Raw genomic sequence first — 23,814 nt, forward strand, 5'->3', positions numbered from 1 at the left:
GTGAGGTCCCAAAAGGCTGTTGTGATCCAGATTTTCCCCACTATGGGTTTTATTAAGTTTTCAACTATCCGTTGTATAATGCGTATTCCATCCATGAAGAAAACGGTCTCTGCATGGTAAAGGAACACATTGACTTGTCTCCCCTTGAGGAGTGATTCCTTACGGATCAACACATTATTTATAGTTATCCCCGAAATGATCTGGGAGTAAGCAACGCAAATGCCGCTCTGAGTTAACAGGGGCGTCAAGGTCCTGATGAACCGCTCTCCATTGTCAGTGTCTGCAGCAACCAGAGCGACCCAGGACCACTGGAAGTGCAGGAGCAGCCCGACCACCCCCACGTACTGGGGCTCTTTGGGGACCGTCCGATAGACAAAGGGGGACCGAGTTCTGTCATTCAGACCACGAGCCGTGAAAGCATAACTGACCTGGGAAGGGAGAGGAGAGATGGATGTTTGGATTTATCTTCAGGTCACATATTTGGTGGCCTGAGCTTGTTAACAGTGAGCAAAATCCTTTTTCATTTTGATGCAAGGAACCCCCCACCCACTGCAAGGACACGTCCACAGAACTAGGCAGTGCTTCTCTGTTCAGCCTACTCACACACTGCATGCCCCCACCTCATTTTTGGATGGGAGGCAGCCACGTGGGACGAGACGCAGCCTGTGCCCTCCACCCACTCTCACCTGAGGAATTTTGTAGGCAGTCAACATGGCTGAAATATGGCTGGAGAGGTCAGCTTCAGCCCCTTCAAGAACTGCCAGCAGCCGTCTCTGCTTTCCACAGCTATAGTTTGGAACACGTGTCTCTCCAGTGGAGAGCAGGTCTACAAGGGCATCGGAAGTCACTCGGGCATCAGAATAGGTGTTGTAGATGTTGTAGCCCAGCGTGACATTGGGCAAGAGCCTGGGGTCCCGGTTGATCTTCTCAGTGGCAAACAGGAAGGACAGGATGAGCCAGTACTGTGTGGCTGCTTTCCTGAAACAAAAGGACTGTGCCAGGTTGTTGATGCAGAGGTCTGGATTTTGCTGGGGGTCAGAATTGTGGCTACTCCAGGTCTAGTTCCGAAACATGAGGGGATTCCCATATGAGGGTTTGGGCGTGTCAGCCTGGACATCCATGCTGTGAGGTGACCAACACTTTTCACTCTAAAAGGAAGCCAGGGCATGGCCCCTCCCCAACCCCATCCTCTGCACAGGTGAGCACATAAGGCTGCCTGGACTGAGTCAGTCCCTTGGCCCCTGAACTCAGCATTGCCCACTGACTGGCAGGAGCTCCTCAGGGTGTCAGGTGGGGATCTTTCAATGGCTGGACTGCCAGGGATTGAACCTGGCATGCAAAGCAGGTGCTGTCTCTGTTAGGGGCTGGGTGGGGGGACTTTTGCCATCACCTTTGGGGGGAAGATTTCATTGGTCGGGATGGGGGTCAGGGAGGAGCCCAGCTCAGGAATCACAGAGCCCTTGTGTGCTAAGGACACAATGCCTGGAGATGCTGGGTGCTTCTCAGAGCCCAGCACTTCTCCCTCCCAGCAGCAATGGCCAGAGGATTTGCACCCACCCTAGAAGCCCTGCAGGGCTAGCTGACTGCTGCTGAACTGGCACCTTGAGGACTGCAGGGGGCTTGCCTCTTTTGCAAGAGAGGGGGAATTAATCAAGTCATCATTGATCATTCAGCCTGGCCAGGCTCATGACTTGTGAGGTTGGGGGGAAGGGGGAGAAATTGGGAGTCAGTTGGTGATGTGGTTTCCCTAAGCAGCCTCTGAGGGGAGGGCAGAGGAGGGTTCAGGACTGCAGAGAACTGCGACTGCCTGACTCACTGCTCAGACTGCAGGTGGTGGGGATGTGGACCTGCTACAAGGAGCCCAGATCTAAGCAGTTTCAAATCACCACCTTTGAGTGGGGGGTGGGACAACTCCCCCCAAATGTGGGGCTACAGATGTGGAGTGGCAGACTGCAGTCCAAATGGTGCCTTAGTGTGTGGATGCATTCCCAGATTTTCCCCCATAGGCAGAAGAATTGCTGATTTAGCCAAGACAAGGACACAATAGAAAAGCCCCCCCACCCATTTGGGGTGGCTGGAAGCCATGACATCAGAAGGGGCTGTAGCAGCCACCAAGCCATCATCACCAGCCCCTCTTGACTTACCTGGAAATGCTGATTGAGGGGGGCTCAGTCAAGGGCCGTGGCTGAAATGTTGCACGGGATGTGGAAACGGCCCCACCAAGGAGGTAGTCTCCTGGCCTGTAATAATTGAGCAGCTCCTTCTGCTCCCTGATCACAGACTGGGGGCATTTTGCCTTCAGGCCCCCGCAGGCCACAGGGACCAGGAGCAGCAGCAGCAGTCTGGGCACCCCTGCTGCAGTCATCTCCCCAGCATCTGCTCTCCAACACCAGCCGCGGATTGGAAGCCAAGACCGTCTTACCAGGCAGAGGCTGCAGTCCAGGCGGAGGCTGCAAGTCCTTTCAGTGGCTTGCATCTGAAGGGGCTGATATGAAGCTTCACAGCAGAGGCCCTGCCTGGCTGAATTCCCATTTTGAGCTCTCCATGGACCAGAAGCTATTTCTGCAGCTGTTTCTTCAGACACAGTCTCTGTTGATGAAGTTAAAGATGATCTTTAAGAAAAAAGAGTTCCTTGACCTTTGGAGAATAGAACACCATGATTTGGGTAATAACAGTGAGGGCAGTCATCAGTGCAACACCTGGACTCCCTGTGTGTCTCCATGCGCAGGTGTGAGCTGGAGAAAACATGTTTGCGAGAATGCAGTTCCAGACTCTGCCAGGGGTCAGCAGTGGGATCACTTGAGCTTAGTAAAGCTGCCTGAAGAGGCACTGGATCTGTTCAGGGTATTGTTGTGCCATTGGAAGGGGCATCTTCTGGGGCATTTGGTGGGCCACTGTGAGATACAGGAAGCTGTACTAGGTGGGCCTACGGCCTGATCCAGTGGGGCTGTTCTTATGTTCTTCTGCGTGCCTGGAGAGTTCCCCAGAGTGGAAAAATACTGGCCTTGTGTAGGGGCAGCCCAATCCTCTGTCCTTCTGGTCAACCACACCTCCCGCCAGAAGGAATGATGATGGACACTCACGTAACCAGACCTGGGACCCATCCAGACCAGGACTGTCCAGCAGTGTAGCTGGAAGATGTGCCACCCCAGGGGACACCTTACAGGGATGTCCCTTCAAACGGGACTGGAACTCCACTCCAGTCACAACTGGAGGGGTTTGAAGGGCCAGGGAGGCTGCGTGAGGGCCAGGGAGGCTCACAGAATGCCTCCAGGAGATGGAAAATTGTTCCTTCTGGTTTCTGACCAAAAACCGGAAGTGATGTCAGCCTTCCAGAGGCCAGAGGCGTGCAGCCTCCTCAGCCCTCAGAACCCCCTCCATACGTTATCGGAGAATAGCTCTACTCCCATTTGTAGGGGGAGCGGTTGCAAGTGACGGGGGCGGGACCATGGCACCTGTAACAGTGTTGCATTGCCACCCCCATGGCATGGTGTGCCAGCCAGGTCCTGTGAATCCTATGACCCTCCCCAGCTTGCAACTGGGACTGTCCAACTCTACACTTACTGATGGGGACTCCCCAGAACCTCCAGCTGAGAACTTTCCCCTCCCTGCTGCCATCTCTCTCTCTCTCTCTCTCTCTCTCTCTCTCTCTCTCTCTCTCTCGCCTTTTGTTTCCCAGGTTCACAGCCAAGGTCTGCAGAATCTTTGAGGTATAAATAAAATTTATTTTACATTTTCTGTCCCTCTATAGCATGTTGGCAACCTTCCGTCTCGGAAGACTATGGTATCGCACTCTGGATGGTAGTTCTGGAACAGTGTGGCTGAAAAGGCCGATTTGGGAGTGACAATCCCTTCCACACTGGGAGCAAGTGCAGTCTGTCCCTGGTCAGTCTCCCTGGCTGTGGGCCTTCCTTCTTTGCCTCTTTGCCTCTTTGCCTCAGTCTGTTGGCCAAGTGTCTCTTCAAACTGGGAAAGGCCATGCTGCACAGCCTGCCTCCAAGCCAGCTGCTCAGAGGCCAGGGTTTCCCACTTGTTGAGGTCCACTCCTAAGGCCTTCAGATCCCTCTTGCAGATGTCCTTGTATCGCAGCTGTGGTCTACCTGTAGGGCACTTTCCTTGCACGAGTTCTCCATAGAGGAGATCCTTTGGGATCCGGCCATCATCCATTCTCACGACATGACCAAGCCAACGCAGGCATCTCTGTTTCAGCAGTGCATACATGCTAGGGATTCCAGCTAGTTCCAGGACTGTGTTGTTTGGAACTTTGTCCTGCCAGGTGATGCCGAGAATACGACAGAGGCAGCGCATGTGGAATGCATTCAGTTTTCTCTCCTGTTGTGAGCGAAGAGTCCATGACTCGCTGCAGTACAGAAGTGTACTCAGGACACAAGCTCTGTAGACCTGGATCTTGGTATGCTCCATCAGCTTCTTGTTGGACCAGACTCTCTTTGTGAGTCTGGAAAACGTGGTAGCTGCTTTACCGATGCGCTTGTTTAGCTCGGTATCGAGAGAAAGAGTGTCGGAGATCGTTGAGCCAAGGTATACAAAGTCATGGACAACCTCCAGTTCATGCGCAGAGATTGTAATGCAGGGAGGTGAGTCCACATCCTGAACCATGACCTGTGTTTTCTTAAGGCTGATCATCAGTCCAAAATCTTGGCAGGCCTTGCTAAAACGATCCATGAGCTGCTGGAGATCTTTGGTAGAGTGGGTAGTGACAGCTGCATCGTCGGCAAAGAGGAAGTCATGCAGACATTTCAGCTGGGCTTTGGACTTTGCTCTCAGTCTGGAGAGGTTGAAGAGCTTTCCGTCTGATCTGGTCCGGAGATAGATGCCTTCTGTTGCACCACTATCAAGAAGATCCCTGTAAAAGAGCTATTGTTCATCCTCAGCTATTTCAATGCTAGAGTTGGTGCTGATAACAGTTCGTGGCCCACTTGCTTAGGTCAGTTCGGCACTGGGAAGATGAACGAAAATGGCCAACGCCTGCTTGAGTTTTGCTGTCATCACGGTCTCTGTGTCAGCAACACATTCTTCAATACGAAGCCCCAACATAGAGTCTCTTGGAGACACCCAAGATCGAAGCACTGGCACCAGCTCGACCTGATTCTCTCCAGACGCTCCAGCCTTCCCAGCATCAAGATCACATGCAGTTATCACGGTGCTGCCTGCGACACTGATCACTCCCTGGTGTGCAGCAGAGTGAAACTGCAAGCAAAGCGACTGTACCACACGAAAAAGGAAGGAAGACCTCGCATTGATACCAGCAAGATCCAGGATCAGAGAAAAGTGGAGGATTTTGCACGAGCACTTGAGGAATCTCTTCCAGGCCTGGCCAACGCAAATGCATCCAACAGATGGGAACATTTCAAGAATACCGTTTACAACACCGCCTTGTCCATATTTGGCAAGAAGACCAACAAGACGGCAGACTGGTTTGAAGCCCACTCTGAGGAGTTGATACCAGTCATTGAGGAAAAGAGGAGAGCTCAAGCAGCATACAAGGCCTGTCCCAGTGAGCGCAACCTGCAGGTACTCTGAGCTGCTCGCAGCAAAGTCCAGCAGGCTGCAAGGAGATGTGCTAATGACTACTGGCTCCAGCTCTGTTCCCAGATACAGATAGCAGCTGACACGGGCAACATCAAGGAGATGTATGATGGTATCAAGCAGACCCTAGGTCCAACACAGAAGAAAATTGCCCCTCGCAGCAGGCGAGGTCATCCAGGATCGGGCGCAGCATATGGAACGCTGGGTGCAGCACTACTCTGAGCTATATTCCAGAGAAAATGTAGTCACCGAAGAAGCACTGAAAAACATTGAGTGCCTGCCTGTGTTGGAGGAGCTTGACAGTGAACCAACCCTAGAAGAACTTCACGTGGCCCTGGACTCCCTTGCCTTTGGTAAGGCACCAGGAAAAGACAGCATCCCTGCTGAAGTCCTAAAGTGCTGCAAAGAGATCATCGTCACTGAGCTGCATGAAATCCTCTGTCTCTGCTGGAGAGAAGGTGGAGTACCTCAAGACATGAGGGATGCAAACATCATCACGCTGTACAAGAACAAAGGCGACAGGGGTGACTGCAACAACTACCACGGCATCTCTCTCCTTAGCGTAGTAGGAAAGCTGTTTGCCCGAGTTGCACTAAAGAGGCTCCAGGTACTTGCAGAGAGTGTCTACCCAGAATTGCACTGTGGATTCCGAGCCAACAGGTCCACCACTGATATGGTATTCTCCCTTAGACAACTGCAGGAGAAATGCAGGGAACAACGACAGCCACTCTTTATAGCCTTCATAGATCTCACAAAGGCTTTCGACCTGGTCAGCAGAGACGGCCTGTTCAAGATTCTCCCCAAGATCGGATGTCCACCCAGGCTCCTCAGCATCATCAGATCTTTCCACAAGGACATGAAAGGCACTGTTGTCTTTGATGGCTCTACATCAGACCCCTTTGACATCCGAAGCGGAGTGAAGCAGGGCTGTGTTCTTGCACCAACCTTGTTTGGGATTTTCTTCGCTGTTCTGCTGAAGCATGCCTTTGGAACTGTCCTTCTATAATTAATTAACATATTATGTGATTCAAGTACAGTAAACAAAAATTCAAGATATAAACAGTATAAACAAATGAATTTATTTTAAAAAATTCATAAGAAGGCCCATCTAGTCCTGCTTCCTGCATCTCACAGTGGCCCATCAAATTCCCAGGGAGCACACAAGACTACAGGCACAACCTGTATCCTGGTGCCCTCCCCTGCATCTGGCAAACAGAGGCAGCCTGCCTCCAAAACGAAGAGCTTGCACAGACCTACTATGACTTGTAACCCGTAAAGAACTTTTCCACCAGAAATTTGTCCAATCCCCTCTTAAAGACATCCAGGCAAGATGCCATCACTACTTCCTGTGGCAAGGAGTTCCACAGACTAATTACACGCTGGGTAAAGAAATATTTTCTTCTGTCTGTCCTAACTCTCCCAACACTCGTGGATGTCCCCTGGTTCTGGTGTTATGTGAGAGGGAAAAGACAATGACAATGAAAAGACAATTCAGAAGACAATGAAAATCACTGTTGTTCTCTCTACAACCTGCAATGTGGTGTTTGGTGTCTGTCGCAACGTGTTGTGTGTATTTGTCAAGACAAGAGTAGACGACCTGTGCATGGCGGCCCTTAGGCGAAGGGTCCAGTTGGGAGCAATTGGTCCAATTGGTTTAATGCCGGCCCTGGTCACAGGCCCTAGTTGTTCTCACACGCAATCCACTTTGACACCCCTTTGCAGCGGCAGTCCCCTGCGGTCAGCCCTTTTCCCTGTGGAATCCGTCAGGGTTGCGAACTTGAGTCAGTGCCTTAGACGTGAGTTGTGAAAATGTGTGATTTCGGGTGGCTCGGCGACTGGTGAGTTGCACTTGTGGAAGACACTGAAAGTGCCATGTCAGGGCCCCCGTGACTTGGCACTCATCCCCATGCCTGCTGACTTGAGTCTGCCTGTGACCAGAGGTGTTACTGTTTTCATGATGTGAAGAACCTCTTGCAGCCAGCATTCCAACAGGGTGAGCAGCAGGAAAGGGTTAATGTGAGCAGGAGGGGGAGACAGGACTGAGCTCTCTTTTCCCCTCTCTGATAGGAAGGAAGGAAGGGATTATCAATGGACAAAGGGTCGCCATTCTCATATTTCCATTGGCTGGCAGGACAAAGTTCCAAACAACGCAGTCCTGGAACGTGCTGGACTCCCTAGCATGTATGCACTGCTGAAACAGAGACGCCTGCGTTGGCTCGGTCATGTCGTGAGAATGGATGATGTCCGGATCCCAAAGGATCTCCTCTATGGAGAACTCGTGCAAGGAAAGCGCCCTACAGGTAGACCACAGCTGCGATACAAGGACATCTGCAAGAGGGATCTGAAGGCCTTAGGAGTGGACCTCAACAAGTGGGAAATCCTGGCCTCTGAGCGGCCCGCTTGGAGGCAGGCTGTGCAGCATGGCCTTTCCCAGTTTGAAGAGACACTTGGCCAACAGTCTGAGGCTAAGAGGCAAAGAAGGAAGGCCCATAGCCAGGGAGACAGACCAGGGACAGACTGCACTTGCTCCCGGTGTGGAAGGGATTGTCACTCCCGAATCGGCCTTTTCAGCCACACTAGACGCTGTTCCAGAACCACCTTTCAGAGCGCGATACCAGAGTCTTTCGAGACTGAAGGTTGCCAGCTACTACTATGAGGGAGGGCAGGAGGACGCACGTGCGCGCAGTGCAATGCATGGCAACCTCCAGCTCGATCTGGAGGGGCTTGCCCCTGCAAAGAAGGGCTGGAGGTTGCTGGGACCTCGTGCTCTTGTGCCCTCACCTGAGCAGCCTGGGAGCACCGAAGCCTGCCCTCCTCCCTCTCTGTGCGCAGCTAAGGGGAGTTGCTGCTGCTCCTCTGTCTGCCTGTTTCCCACCTGTCTGGCATTTGCTCTGCAAGCAGGCAACTAGCTGTGCTTGCAAGAAGCAGGCTTTGTGTTTAGAGACAGCAGCCCTTCCAGCCCAATCCTCTGCATGTCTACTCAGAAGTAAATCCCATCACAGTCAATGGGGCTTACTCCCAGGAAAGCATGGATAGGATTGCAGCCTTAGAGAACAGTCCTCTGCATGTCTGCTCAGGAGTAAGTCACATTAGAGTCAATGGGGCTTACTCCCTGGAAAGTGTGGAAGGGCTGCTGTCCCTTTAAAACCAAAGCCTGGTCCAGTGAGTTGCCTGTTTGGAAGGGAGGGTTCAGTTCTGCCTTTGCCCACTGTTTGGGGGGGGGGGGGGTTGGAACTACCCTTTTTCTGGGTGGCTGCATGCACCCTGACTGCAGGCTGCACTCAGAAGCCCAGAGAGAGGATAAGGAGTGATGATGGGCCGGTGAGGATTTCCTCCCCCTCCCCAAAGATCATGGAGAGGGGCTAAAAAGTTTGTTGTCCAAAAAATGCAGGCATTGGAAATCTGAAATAATGCTCTGCAAAAGCAGAAGGGGAGGTGGAGATCCCCGTTGCTCACCAACTGCAGGAAGGTGGGAGCAAAGACCAAGGTGGTCACCCCGATGCTTTGTAACCCGCAGCAAATTTGCCTCATCCTTGGACTTCTCCCCTTCCCTTCCTCCCCCACTCCCTCAGCTTGTATGTTTTCAGGATTATTGCCTTCATTATTGTCAACATTTTCTACATTTTAAAACTTCCTTTCCCTCCCCCCCATTCTTTCCCATCCCAGATAGATAGAACAGAACAAAAAGGGGGGGGGGAATATCTGTAGATAGAGTTGCAAGAGAGTCAGAAGCTGGAGAAGGGGAGAAGCCTGGAAATGCTGCCTCTCTGTAATATTGCATCCCAGCAGGATCAGTGTCAGGGTAGTCCTACAAGTGTTACAATGCCATTCAATCCATGCTTACTCAGGAGTTAGCCTCAATGCATTCAACTGAACTTCCTCTCAAGTAAGGGTGTGTGGGATTGCAGTCTCCTCCTTTGATGTGGGGCATGTCACAGAGCAGCATTTGCACATTTGCACAATATTTAGCTGGATTTGCATGTTGTGCTTCAGTTGCAAACGGGGTTATTCAGGATGTTTTGATTTCTGTTTTGTTGAGGGGAGAGCTGGGGAAGAACAAAGTGATGCTATTCAAGCTAGTACTATTGGCAGGGAAATAATGAGACAGGAACTCAAATCTCCTGGAGCTGAGAACTGCAGTAGTTCTGGAGGCTTTTGAAGAGAGTGACCCAGTGTGTCTTTAAGCAGAGGCTGGGTAGGCTCTATCTGGAATGTTGTAGCCAGGGCTTTTTTTGTAATGGAATGCACCGGAACATCGTTCGGGCACCTTTTTTCCCCCTCCCCCCACCCCCACCTTTTTTCCCTCCCTACGCCGCCCTGCACTGCTGCTGGCTAGGGAGGGATTCGAACCTCGAACCTTGTGCTCCACAGCCCAGCACTCTCTCCGTTGGGCTATAGGAAAGCCTATAGTTAAAGTGTTCAGAACTAATATATAAGGTCTTGAGCCCAGCTAGTGGCCATCAGCGCCTCAAGTACTAGTTCCAAACACTTTGAGCCTAAGACTTCCTATGGCTCAATTGCTAAAGTGCTGGTCTGTGGAGCCAGAGGTTGGGGGTTCAAATCCCCATAAGAAATAATTTTGTTTCTTCTTTTTTTTTTAGGTGGGGAGGTAAATAAATAAATAAAAGATTACACTTGTTAATCTTAAACTTATTCTTGTAAGTGAGCTCCTGCACCTTTTTTTTTTTTATTTTTTTACAAAAAAGCACTGCCCCTGCTTTTGGCACAAAACAAGGAACTGGTTTCCCACAAAACGAGGGATAGTTTGTTGTTTTTTGAGCCATTGTTTCCATAAGGGATGGCTGTTTGTTAACGTCTAATTGTTCCTTTTGTTCTGTTATTTGGGAGCTGAAGAGTCCATGACTCGCTGCAGTACAGAAGTGTACTCAGGACGAAAGCTCTGTAGACCTGGATCTTGGTATGTTCCGTCAGCTTCTTGTTGGACCAGACCTGTTGTGAGCCTGGAAAACGTGGTAGCTGCTTTACCGATGCGTTTGTTTAGCTCAGTATCGAGAGAAAGATTGTTGGAGATCGTTGAGCCAAGGTATACAAAGTCATGGACAACCTCCAGTTCACGTGCAGAGATTGTAATGCAGGGAGGTTAGTCCACATCCTGAACCATGACCTGTGTTTTCGCAGCCCCACCACAGCAGAGCAAAGATGAGTCTTCCAAGAAGTGAACGAGGCAGAGTCTTCCCAGGAGAGTGTTCCCCAATCTTGGACTGGCAGCAGAGGAAAGTCTCTACTACATCCCAGTTGGATGCAGGCTGGATGGTGATGAGGCATAGAAGAGAACCTCTGCCCCACACGTTAATCCATGGGCAGGTTCATATGGAAGCAGGACTCTGGTACTCAGGAACCAGTCCCAAATGAGCAAGGCTGCAGAGGTCAACCAGCATGAGGGCAGCGTGACCAATTTGGAACTGGGTACTGGACAGCTTGCATCCATACAAACCTGCCAGTAGGTTAACCTTGGGATTGAAATGCCACCTGATGCCATCTCAGGTCTACCACCTCCGTGCTACAAAAACCAATCAAAGCCCTTTCTATTATCCTCACGTGCTGACACAAAACCTGGACGTGTGGGACTTCCAGTTTCATTTACAGGGACAGCACACCTTCTGTAGATGAAAACCTGTACATGAAACCGGAAGTCCTACATGTCCAAGTTTCAAAACATCATATGAGCTTCATGGAAAGGAGGGGAGTGACCTGCTTTTGGCTTGAGTGGGCGGGAAGCAGATAACTGAAGCTTTAGTTGGTGGCGAACTTCGGCTGAAACGCACCCCAAGTTGGCCCCCACTTGGCCCCCTCGTCATCTGCTGCTGGTGCACCCCACATCAGGCGATCTGAAGAATGGTCCAGGATTGATCAGCACACCAAATTCAGCCAGAAAATGAACAAGGGGACTGAGGCCATTTGAAGACAGAGAGAGAAAGGAGGCAACTTTAAGGGACACCTTGTCAAGAAGGGCCACACATTTCAGGCACTCCAATTTTTAAAAGTTTTGCTAGCTACATACATGTATCTATCTCATTTACACATACAAATCACCAGCCCTCAGAGCATTAAGAAATTGATGAAGACTCCATCCGTGTTCCTGCCACTCCCTTGCATCTGGCATGTTGGAGGTAGTCTACTTCTAAAACTTGGAGGTTGTACTTATCCCTCATGTCTTGTAACCAATGATGGATTTTTCCTCCTTAAGTCTGTCCAGTCCCCTGTTAAAGGCATCTAGGCCAGATGCCATAATTGCATCTTGTGGCAAGGAGTTCCACAGATTAGTTACCTAAAAACATAAGAACATAAGAACAGCCCCACTGGATCAGGCCATAGGCCCATCTAGTCCAGCTTCCTGTATCTCACAGCGGCCCACCAAATGCCCCAGGGAGCACACCAGATAACAAGAGACCTCATCCTGGTGCCCTCCCCTGCATCTGGCATTCTGACATAACCCATTTCTAAAATCAGGAGGTTGCGCATACACATCATGGCTTATACCCCATAATGGATTTTTCCTCCAGAAACTTGTCCAATCCCCTTTTAAAGGCGTCTAGGCTACACGCCAGCACCACATCCTGTGGCAAGGAGTTCCACAGACCGACCACACACTGAGTAAAGAAATATTTTCTTTTGTCTGTCCTAACCCGCCCAACACTCAATTTTAGTGGATGTCCCCTGGTTCTGGTATTATGTGAGAGTGTAAAGAGCATCTCCCTATCCACTCTGTCCATTCCCTGCATAATTTTGTATGTCTCAATCATGTCCCCCCTCAAGCGTCTCTTTTCTAGGCTGAAGAGGCCCAAACACCTCTGCTGGGGAACAGCTGGAAGGCTGCTGAAATGACCTTCCCAGGGCATTGTCCTCAGTGTGGATGAAGGGGATCCTGTTGGGGAGGCTGCATGTGGGAACCCATAACCAAGTGAGAATTGCCCTCCTAGGTCAGAGCTGTCCTCCACCCAGTCTCCATCCAACCTCTTTGCACAGTGGCCACTTGATGCCTCAAAGGCAGAAGATGGGTGCAGCTCCCCCTGTCCCCATTGGTCCCCAGCAACTGGCATGGAGCAGAGGACACAGCTAAGCCAGTGCCTTTTATCAGCTCCAAGCCTTCCTCCTCTTAATAGAGTAGCAGAAGCCAGGTGTTGGTCATTTGGGATTTGCAGGCCTCCTGGGAATTGTAGTTCACCTGAAGAAGACACCTGACCTGCATGGAGAAGCCCAACAACCTTAAGCTGAGGACCCCAACAGCTTTCATAAGCTGAGAGACTTATGGAGCCTGGCTATTGGAGGACCAAGCAAGGGTTGGAAGTATTGATGGTGTTTGTGGAGCCCAAGGCCTGTCCTGACTCAGCATGGATTGCTCTTACCAGGATGTAAGCCACAGGACCACCTTCCTGCCTACCAGACAACCAGGTGCTGCCAGGATGCATGGATTGGATGAGGGAGATAAGCATCAGATTGACCATCTCTTTCAGAACATGCTGAGGCATTCCAGCAGTGGTGTTTGATGAAAAACCAGGGAAAGGTCCTTTTGCCTGGAGCCTTTTGCTCTGTCAGGATTCTGACATTCATCAGGGTTATGTGAGCTCAGGCCAAGACCGGGGTGAGGCAGACCCCCAAATCTCTCCCCCTCTTTTTTGTGCTCATGCTTGAAAGTGTGCACACCTGCCACTGCTGCCACCTTGCCCCCCCCCAGCCTGTTTCGAAGGTGAAGCAGTGCATTCCCTAAGTGCCTCCCCACTGTCCAACACTCTGGTGTCTCTTCCTGCCTCTTCCTGTCTCTTCTTCAAAACACATAGATGAACAGGCCTTGCTGAGGGAGAGTCAGCATGGCTTCTGTAAGGGTAAGTCTTGCCTCACGAACCTTATAGAATTCTTTGAAAAGGTCAACAGGCATGTGGATGTGGGAGAACCCGTGGACATTGTGGGAGACCTGTGGGGCATTTGGTGGGCCGCTGTGAGATACAGGAAGCTGGACTAGATGGGCCTATGGCCTGATCCAGTGGGGCTGTTCTTATGTTCTTATGTTCTTATGACATTATATATCTGGACTTTCAGAAGGCGTTTGATACGGTCCCTCACCAAAGGCTACTGAAAAAACTCCACAGTCAGGGAATTAGAGGACAGGTCCTCTCATGGATTGAGAACTGGTTGGAGGCCAGGAAGCAGAGAGTGGGTGTCAATGGGCAATTTTCACAAAGGAGAGAGGTGAAAAGCGGTGTGCCCCAAGGATCTGTCCTGGGACCGGTGCTTTTCAACCTCTTCATAAATGACCTGGAGACAGGGTTGAGCAGTGAAGTGGCTAAGTTTGCAGACGACACCAAACATTTCCGAGTGGTGAAGACCAGAAGTGATTGTGAGGAGCTCCAGAAGGATCTCTCCAGACTGGCAGAATGGGCAGCAAAATGGCAGATGCGCTTCAATGTCACTAAGTGTAAAGTCATGCACATTGGGGCAAAAAATCAAAACTTTAGATATAGGCTGATGGGTTCTGAGCTGTCTGTGACAGATCAGGAGAGAGATCTTGGGGTGGTGGTGGACAGGTCGATGAAAGTGTCGACCCAATGTGCGGCGGCAGTGAAGAAGGCCAATTCTATGCTTGGGATCATTAGGAAGGGTATTGAGAACAAAACGGCTAGTATTATAATGCCGTTGTACAAATCTATGGTAAGGCCACACCTGGAGTATTGCGTCCAGTTCTGGTCGCCGCATCTCAAAAAAGACATAGTGGAAATGGAAAAGGTGCAAAAGAGAGCGACTAAGATGATTACTGGGCTGGGGCACCTTCCTTATGAGGAAAGGCTATGGCGTTTGGGCCTCTTCAGCCTAGAAAAGAGACGCCTGAGGGGGGACATGATTGAGACATACAAAATTATGCAGGGGATTGACAGAGTGGATAGGGAGATGCTCTTTACACTCTCACATAACACCAGAACCAGGGGACATCCACTAAAATTGAGTGTTGGGAGAGTTGGAACAGACAAAAGAAAATATTTCTTTACTCAGCGTGTGGTTGGTCTGTGGAACTCTTTGCCACAGGATGTGGTGATGGCAACTGGCCTGGATGCCTTTAAAAGGGGATTGGACACGTTTCTGGAGGAAAAATCCATTATGGGGTACAAGCCATGGTGATGGGCACCAGGATGCAGGTCTCTCGTTATCTGGTGTGCTCCTTGGGGCATTTGGTGGGCTGCTGTGAGATACAGGAAGCTGGACTAGATGGGCCTATGGCCTGATCCAGTGGGGTTGTTCTTATGTTCTTATCAGTTCATAACCTCCTCCTCTTAACAGAGTAGAAGAAGCCAGCTGTTTGTCATCTGGGATTTGTAGGGCCTCCTGGGAATTATAGTTCACCTGAAGAAGACACCTGGCCTGCATGGAGAAGCCCAATAGCCCCAAGTCAAGGAACCCAACAGCTCTCATAAGTTGAGAGACTTATGGACCCCATGTGGTGGAGGGCCACACAAGAGATGGAGGTGGTGATGGACTATGTAGAGCTAGAAGTCCTGTCCTGACTCAGCATGTATCACTTGTACCAGGAAACAAGCCAGAAGACCACCATCCTGCTGACCAGACAGACAGGTGCTGCAAGGACACATGGATCAGATGTGGGAGTAAGCACCAGGTCAACCCTCTCCATCAGAGTTTGCTGAGGACATTCCAGCAGTGGTGCTTGTTGAGAAACCAGGCAAAGTTCTTACTCAGAGTCATAGCTGAGAAACCTGGTGCTACTCTGTCTGTATGTAAGGGTTGAGTGAGCTCAGACCAGGCCCAGAGTGAGGCAGCCCCCCAAATCTCTTCCCCTCTTTTTTGTGCTCATGCTTGAAGGGGTGCACACCTGCCACTACTGCCACCTTGCCTCCCCAACCTTTATTGAAGGTGAAGCAGTGCAATCCCCCAGTGCCCAATTTCTGCCCCCCCCCACCCCGCTTCTCTGGCATCTCCTTCCAATCATGGCATGCTAGGAGCAGAAGGCTCTTCCACTCCCAGCCAGGAGACAGCCAGGTAGAGTGGGATGGGTGGGGGGTCATTAAGTATTGCAAGGATCTGCAATGTGCTATGTAAGCAGTCCCTCCCACTTGCCTGTGCAGCCATTCTGGGCTGAAGTTGACATCCCTGCCCAGAATGGTTCAGATGGTGAGTGGGAGGGGTGCTTTCAAGGCGCGGTTTGGCTCCTGCAATACTTACCATGCCCCCCCATAGCTAAGAGATTTGATGGGGGGCACAGGAGCTGTAGCCCCGCTCACTACTCTCCTCCAGCGTCCTTGCTCAGGCGCTATGTGAATACCTGCTGCTGCTGCTCTCCAATCTCCCTCTTCCTGTCTCCTAGCAACCAAGAAGCATCTCAGAGGGCACAATGAAGTGGCTGGGGGTGGGTTGGCTGGTGCAGGCCTTTGGACAATTTCCCATCTCCCACCCTCCCACTTAAAGCAGCTACTCACCAGGTTCCATGGCTGGGCTGGCCCTACCTGAGCCAGGGCTCAGAGTCATACTCAGAGTCATAGCTATGACTCTGTTGGTTCTCCAGGCTTTCTGCTGAAGGCTCGTAGGATCAGTGCATAGGGTTGCATGCTGGGTGGGTCGGTGATCTGACAGTGTTGAGGCAGCCTCACTGGTTGTTATACACACTGGTGCACAGGGAAGGTCTTGAGTTGGGGCTTCAGGTGTCATGAAAATGACAAGTAGGAAGTGAAACAACAGTCAGTGGTGACATACACAGTGGTCTTGGAATCTTGAATCAGTGGTCTTGGAAAATGACAAGTAGGAAGTGAAACAACAGTCAGTGGTGACATACACAGTGGTCTTGGAATCAGGTCACGTGGCTCCAGCCTTGTTGGGGAATGTGAGCCCCCTCCGCAGCATGGTGGTGCCTTGACAACGTCAGTGCCTTGTCAGCATATGATTAAAAATGTGAAAATTGCTGGGCTGCAGCACTGGGAACCTGCTGCTCTCTTCCAACTCAGGAAGCAGGGCAGGAGTCGACAGAGTGCAGACCCTGAACACATCTCTCCCTCTGCAGTGTCTGTTGGGCTCTGGTTCTGGTTCTCTGTAGCCCCTCTTAAGGATTCCCTGGCATGGAATCTGGTCTGTTTTCGCCACTATCTGAGCATGATGTGTGAGAAGCTACGATCCACCCACAGCTGTGACTGGGCTGCATCTGGGCAAAGCTCAGCGTCTAGAATTCCTCCTCAGTGTTTGGAGGAAGAGCTGCATTTACTGACACACTTTCCACATTCCAATCATCAACAGATTTATTGGTGCCTGTTTAAGACTTCTCTCCAGTGTGAGTTCTCTGATGGGAAAGAAGGTTTGTGTTACTTCTATAGCTCTTTCCACACTTGAAACACTTGTGTGGTTTCTTCCCTGTTTGAATCCTCTTATGTGCAGTGAGACTGGAGCTCTGACTGAAGCTCTTCCCACAGACAAAGCATTTGTGTGGTTTCTCCCCTGTGTGCTTCTCATGTGCTTAATAAGGGCAGAGTGATTACAAAAGGTCTTACTACCATCTGAGCATTTAAAAGGCTTTTCTCCAGTGTGAAATCTCTGATGTGAAGTCAGGTTTGAGTTCCAGGAGAAGCTCTTTCCACATCTCAGGCATTTATAAGGTTTCTCTCCAGTGTGGATGTAAGGTAAGGTTTGTGTTCTTACTAAAGCTCTTCCTGCATTCCAAACATTTATTTTCTTTTAAATAAAATTTTATTTTAATAACTGAAATACAAACAAACAAACAAAACTCACAATAAATATACAATTATCCCCTTTATTCTGCTGGTGCTCCCCACCCCCTTCTCCAGGAATAATTATACATTCTCTTCCAACTTCATCCTTTATGATTTCATCTTCATTTTCTTCTTAAAGTATGCTCTAAAAATAACTTCCATATATCTATAAATACATTTTCTTTCACTACTCCTTTCTTAACTTTCAACTCACATGTTAATTTGTCATTTATTGCTACATTCCACATTTCCTTATACCATTCCTCATTTCTATCTCCTTTCCAATTCCTATTCCAATTCCTACCAGTCTTGGAGCAGTTACCATCACCAGGATTCATTCCCTTTTTCCCATTTCCGTATGTTCATTACTAAACACATTCAACAAAGCCATCATTGGGCTTATCTGTATACTCTTACCAAACATTTCATTAGCCTCTCTAGATATCATTGCCCAATTTTCCTTCATTATTTTGCTGGACCACCACATATTGAAGTAAGTGCCAATTTCTTTTTATATCTTGGTTGGCAATCTTCAGTCTGGAAAGACTATGGTATAAGCCTAAAGCACCTGGTATTCCCAAGTGGTCTCCCATCCAAGTACTAACCAGGCCTGACCCTGCTTAGCTTCCGAGATCAGATGAGATTGGGCATGTGCAGGGTAACATCTCCAGCACACATTCGTTTTATGCTTATTGCTCCAATTCAATTTTACAGGAGTTAAATACCATCTCCATATAGATTCATAACAATTTTCCTTAATTCTAATAGATAAATTCTTCATTATTCTTTTATTCCATGAACCTTTCCAAATTTCATTACCTAACTCCTCAGTTAACTCTTTGCCGAATCTTCTTAAGACCATTAAAATTTTTACCTGCTACCAACAATATATTGTATATCATACTTATTATCCCTTTCCTATTTTTAACTTCATTTTCTTTCTTCTTTTCCTCTGTAATCTCTTAAAACTTAACTTTCTCAACTCGCCATGCTTTCCCCCAATCCTTAGTCCATTTAATTAGTTGATTGATGTTTAACCAAGAAATGCTTCTCTCGCCATCCAGCTTCATCTTGATTTGTTCTTTATTACTCATCTTCTCCATCCAATCTCTAAGTCTTATTACTCTGTTTCCTCAGTTTCTTCTTTAAACTCTTCAGATTTTCTGGAAACACTCCTACATCCGTCACTACACTAAATGATGAGATAGCTGGACTCAATACAGCCCTATAACTCATCCAACAATACATCAAACTTTGTAAGAAAGAGTTCATAATTTTGCTGACTAATTCCTTATTCTTCTCTTTAAAAAAAAAGCTTTCAATCTCTCCTAAGCTATTACCTAACTCCCAATTAATCCAAATTAGCTTATTGCTATTAATAATTACAGGCACATGTCTCAATTGATTTGCTGCATAGTATAGCTTTAAATGTGGCATTCCTAGTCCTCCTCCTTTCTGAGATGAATACCATAAGTTCTTACTTATTCTCAGTCTTTTATTACAATTACAAAAGTAATTAATCATATTCTGCCATTCTTTAAGTTCTTTATCACCCATCTCTAAGGGTAAAATCCAAAATATATAAATCCAAAATTTTAGGTATTTTCATTTCACAATGTGTAATTCTCCCAAACTATGATAAATTTAATTTTTGATAATCCTTCATTTTCTCTTTAATCTCTTTTTTAACTTTGCTAAATTTGCTTTTATTGCATCTTGGAAATTCCACTCAATGTTTATCCCAAGATATTTTATACTTATTCAGTCTCCCTTCAAATTTTCCTTTCATTATTCCTTCTCATAATTTATCACCATACATTCTGATTTATTATTCTCATTCACCTGTAACCCAGTTATTTCTCCAAATATCTTTAAATGCTTTTTAATCCTCTCAGTTGACTTTAATGGGCCTTCCAATGTAAGTAAGATATCATATGTCAATAAACTAATCTTAGTTGTTTCTGTATAGCCTATCGCTTTTATTTCTATATCCTTCCTTATTACATTTGCTAATAATTCGATAAACATGGAGATAAGGGGCATCCCTCTTTTGCTCCTCAGCCTAGATTAATATTACCCGTCACTCCATCATTCACAAGTACCATAGCCACATTATCAGTGTATAGCTGTTCACTTACATGGTTGAAACAGGTACCAAATCCCAATTCCTCCAATAACTTCTTTCAGGCTAACCATTCCACAGAATCAAAAGCCTTAAAGATATCCAAGGCCAAAATCCCTGCCTTTAATTTTAATTCTTTTGCTATATACATCAAGTTGAGTTCTCTTCTCATCACATCTGCCATCCATGTCCTGGGGCATTTGGTGGGCCACTGTGAGATACAGGAAGCTGGACTAGATGGGCCTATGGCCTGATCCAGTGGGGCTGTTCTTATATACATCAAGTCAAGTTCTCTTCTCATGACATCTGCCATCTGCCTTCCCTTCATGAAGCCATTTTGATCTTCCCCTATATACTCTCCTAGACAACCATTTAATCTCTTAGCCAATATAGCTGTAAAAAATTTTGCATCTTGATTTATTAATGAGATTGATCTACACTATTCCATATTTGTTGAATCTTTCTCTGGTTTTAATATTAGAACTATCATCACAACTTCTTGACCCAGCATGTAATTAACATGTGGAACTCCTTGCCAAAGGATGTTGCAATGGCACCTGAATGCCTAGATGGGGATTGGGCAGATTAATGGAAGAGAAGTCAATCCCAGGTGCTCCCTCAGGCATTTGGTAGGCCACTGGGAGATACAGGAAGCTGGATTGGATGGGGAAGATGTAAATATTGAGCAGAGATGGGACTAGCTAGCAGTAGCATAGCTAGAGGGAGGGGCCAGGTAAGAATTGCAGGTGCTATAGCACACTATGTAAGCACCGCCCACTTGCCCTAAGAGCTGTTACCCTGAATGGCTCCACTGGAGAGTGGGAGAGGCCTTGTACATTGGCACCTTGTGGCTCCTGCAATACTTTTCCTGCTACTCTACTACCCCCAGTGTGTACAAAATGCTGCAGAACTAGAACTCTTCCCAGGTCGCAGAGTAGCCAAGAAGGTTAGTGCCTCTGAACAGCTCAGATCAGAACCATCAAAGTTCAAGATCAGATACGTTTAAGCACAGAAAAGTTTCCCATCCAAAAATGAACATCATTTTCAAATGAATCATTCTCCATTTCATGCCAGCTCTTGATGTGTGGGTGAACTTCTGAGATGTCTTGGGCAATAAAGAGACGTGGAAGAAAATAAACACAAATTTATTAGAAAACATAATTAAGATAAGCAATTACCAAATAAAATGTGTATCTCACAATTACTCCTATTAATTTCTAAGGTAAAATATTTCTATCCTAGATTTTAAAAATGGCCATAGCAGCTTGAAACCTGGTTTAGACAGAACACAATGTCAAAAACACAACCTGCATTTCTACTGATTGGAAGGACTTTTGTTTCTGTGCCAAAGAGGAGAATTCAAATTTCACCCACTGTCAGATTTCCTTAGGATCTAATCCAGCCCAGATATCAGCAGAGCCTGCACTGGGCCATCTTTGCACAGCAGGACTTCTGTGAGGAGCCTCTCTGGCTGCCGCTGCACAGCAGAAATGCTAAAATCTCTCTGATTTTCTCCTAGAAGGAATAAAAGGGCAATTGGAGCACACAAACCAATGAAACCATCAGCTAAAACATCCCATGAAGAACTAACCAGGCACTGGAAACCATTAGGCTGCAAGTTCCATACAGGACAACCATTTGGCCTGTGTGGCTACCTTGAGAGCTTCAGAAATGCAGGTCCCCAGATTGATCAGGGTACTGGGAGATTCAGACAGAATTTTCGCCACTGGGTGGGTTATTTAAAATAGAGGAAGGAATTGCTGTGCTGTGGTTGAAACTGCATCCATGTCCCAGGCAGTCACGTTGGCATCTTCTCCTGCATTACTCAAGGCTTGATTCTTCTCCCAAGCTCTTGCTACAGCATGGGACACTCTCCCCCTGCTCAGTGTGACTTTTCATGTAGTTCAAGGCTTTCACTGCAGCTGAAGGTCCTTCCACACTTGGAGCATTTATATAGTTTCGCAGGTGTGTGAATATTTTGATGAGATTTAAGGCTTTTTCGCTGCTTGAAGCTTTTTCCACACTCTGAACACTTATAAGGTTTCTCTCCTGTATGAATCTTCTGATGGTTTGTAAGGGTTGTGATGTGCCTGAAGATCTTATCACACACAGAACATTTATGAGGATAGTCTCCTGTGTGGATTCTTTGATGTACAGTAAGGTGATTTTTCTGCCTAAAGCTCTTATGACACACAGAACATTGAAAAGGTTTGTCTCCTTTGTGGATTCTCTGATGTACAATAAGGTGTGTTTTCTGCCTAAAGGTCTTGTCACAGTCAGGGCATGCATAGGGCTTCTTTTCTCTGTGAATGTTCTCATGTACTTTAAGGTTGCGTTTTGAGGCGAAGCTCTTATCACAAACCAAACATTTATAGGATGGTTTGGATTCTCCTGTGTGGATTCTTTGATGTTCTTTGAGGTGTGTTCTCCGGGTAAAGCTCTTTTCACAGTCTGTACATGAATAAGGTTTCTCTCCTGTGTGAATGTTTTGATGATTTTCAAGGGACTGTTCATACCTGAAGGTCTTTCCACACTCAGAACATTTATATGGCTTCTCTATGTGAGTGTTTTGATGACTTTCAAGGGAGTATTTGTGCCTGAAGGTCTTTCCACAGTCAGAACATTTATATGGTTTTTCTCCTGTATGGATTCTTAGATGTTTTCTAAAAGTTGAGCCATCAGTAAACCTGTTGCTACAGTGAGGGCATTCGTATGGCTTCTCTCCTGTGTGTGTTCTTTGGTGTACTCTGAAGACATCACTCCGAGCAAATGTCTTTCCACACTCCGAACATATGTGTGGTCTTTTCCCTGTGTGGGGAGTTACACATGCAGATGTGCTGCTCTGACTGGAGCTCTCCTCAAGCATCAGGGCTTTGTTCAGCTTTTCCTCTGTGGGGATGCTGCCACTACGCTTGCTCCCCCTCTTTTCTGTCTGTTTCTCTGGTTCCTGGAGGGCTCCTCCCAGACAAGGAATCAATTTCTCCATCTTTTCTTCTGTGGTGTTTCCCTCTTGCTTCGTTGGGCTTTCCAAACCCAGAAGGGTCTCTTCTTCTTCTCTTTCCAACAACATCCCAGGTGGGTCCCTCTCATTTTTGCAGTCCACTGTACGCCCTGCAGGAAAGACACTTGGTAAGAGTCCAAGGGAAAACACAGCCCCTCCAGAGTTATGCACATGGATTTCATTCCCTTTGTCCCAACCCATATCCTCCCCCATCTCAGGCAGCCCAATTCCAAGTAATTCCCACTTGACAATGCTGCAGCATGGGGTCAGCTTTTGTTGTATCCCACGGGGCATTCTTCACCACTGGAGGCCTCCTTGGGGTAAGGAAACATTTTTCCCTTGCCCCACAGTCACCCCCAGCAGGTGCCAAGGATCAGCATGGACTTCTACCATTTAAAGTTCAGGTTGACCCTAGAAGATGGACCAAGCCCAGCAAGAGCATCCAGATTCAGAGTATGCCATGGTTGCCCAATCTACACCCCTCCCAGGCCTGATCTGCCCTCCTCACCAACTCCATCACCACTCTGTTTCATGGCAAAAAAGAGGCATGGGGGATGCAAAATGGCAGCAAGATCAGAAGTCAGCTGTGAGTGGAGACATCCCTTCCATGTTGTGGGTCACATTACCCGCTGATGCACCCAGCAGCTGTACCCAGAGAAGGGGTGCCTGCCAGAGAAAGGGGTCAAGCAGCCCTGCTCTGGAAATGTTGGAGAGATGCTGAGCTCTCTGAAAGGAGAAGCAAAAACAGAGCTAAAGCTGGCCCAGAAGGGGTGGTCCAAACTTGGACCATAAAAGGCACCTCCCTCCTTACCCAAGAGGTTCCGCTCCCCTTCTTCCTGCATGAGGTCAGATGGATTCTTCTGGACAGCAGAGGAAGAGCTGACAGCTGCCACCTGCTGGAGCAGAAGAGGGGCTGTTTCAGGATAGAGGTCTTGGGGTGGGGGGCTTGTAGGGGAAGGGCTACATGGAAGAGGGCAATTCAACCCCTGCCTACTTACTGGCCCTAGTTTCACCCATAGTCCTGGGTCACGAGACTCAACAATCCCAAACTCAGAATTGATTCACTGAATAATGGACCCTCTCCCTGAATGTGCATTTTTATCCAACATTGTTCCATTTCATAGTCAGCATTCAAGGCAGCCAACACAGACTAGGCGCAACACCAGCACATTGCAAATATCCACAGGAATGTGCAGGCCCACCACAGCAATGCAAAGAAGAGTCTCACAAGAGAGGAGACTCTGCCTCGCTCCTTAGGAGGCTGTTCCTCAATCTTAGGCTGGCAGCACAGGAAAGTCTCTACCACCTCCCAGTTCGATGCAGGCTGGATGTTGATGGGGCATGGAAGAGGAGCTTTGCCCCACACGTTAATCCACGGGCAGGTTCATATGGAAGCAGGACTCTGGTACTCAGGTCCCCAAATG

The 23,814-nt window shown here is 48.2% G+C and overlaps 2 pseudogenes; both read right to left on the bottom strand.

Moving 5' to 3' along the window:
* Positions 1-23,814, bottom strand: part of LOC136639163 (zinc finger protein 585A-like) — a 66,842-nt pseudogene that overhangs the window by 28,175 nt on the left and 14,853 nt on the right.
* LOC136643506 (5S ribosomal RNA) lies at positions 17,824-17,939 on the bottom strand (annotated as a pseudogene).

The sequence above is a fragment of the Tiliqua scincoides genome, chromosome 2 (genome assembly GCF_035046505.1).
Source record: "Tiliqua scincoides isolate rTilSci1 chromosome 2, rTilSci1.hap2, whole genome shotgun sequence".
NCBI lineage: Eukaryota > Metazoa > Chordata > Lepidosauria > Squamata > Scincidae > Tiliqua > Tiliqua scincoides.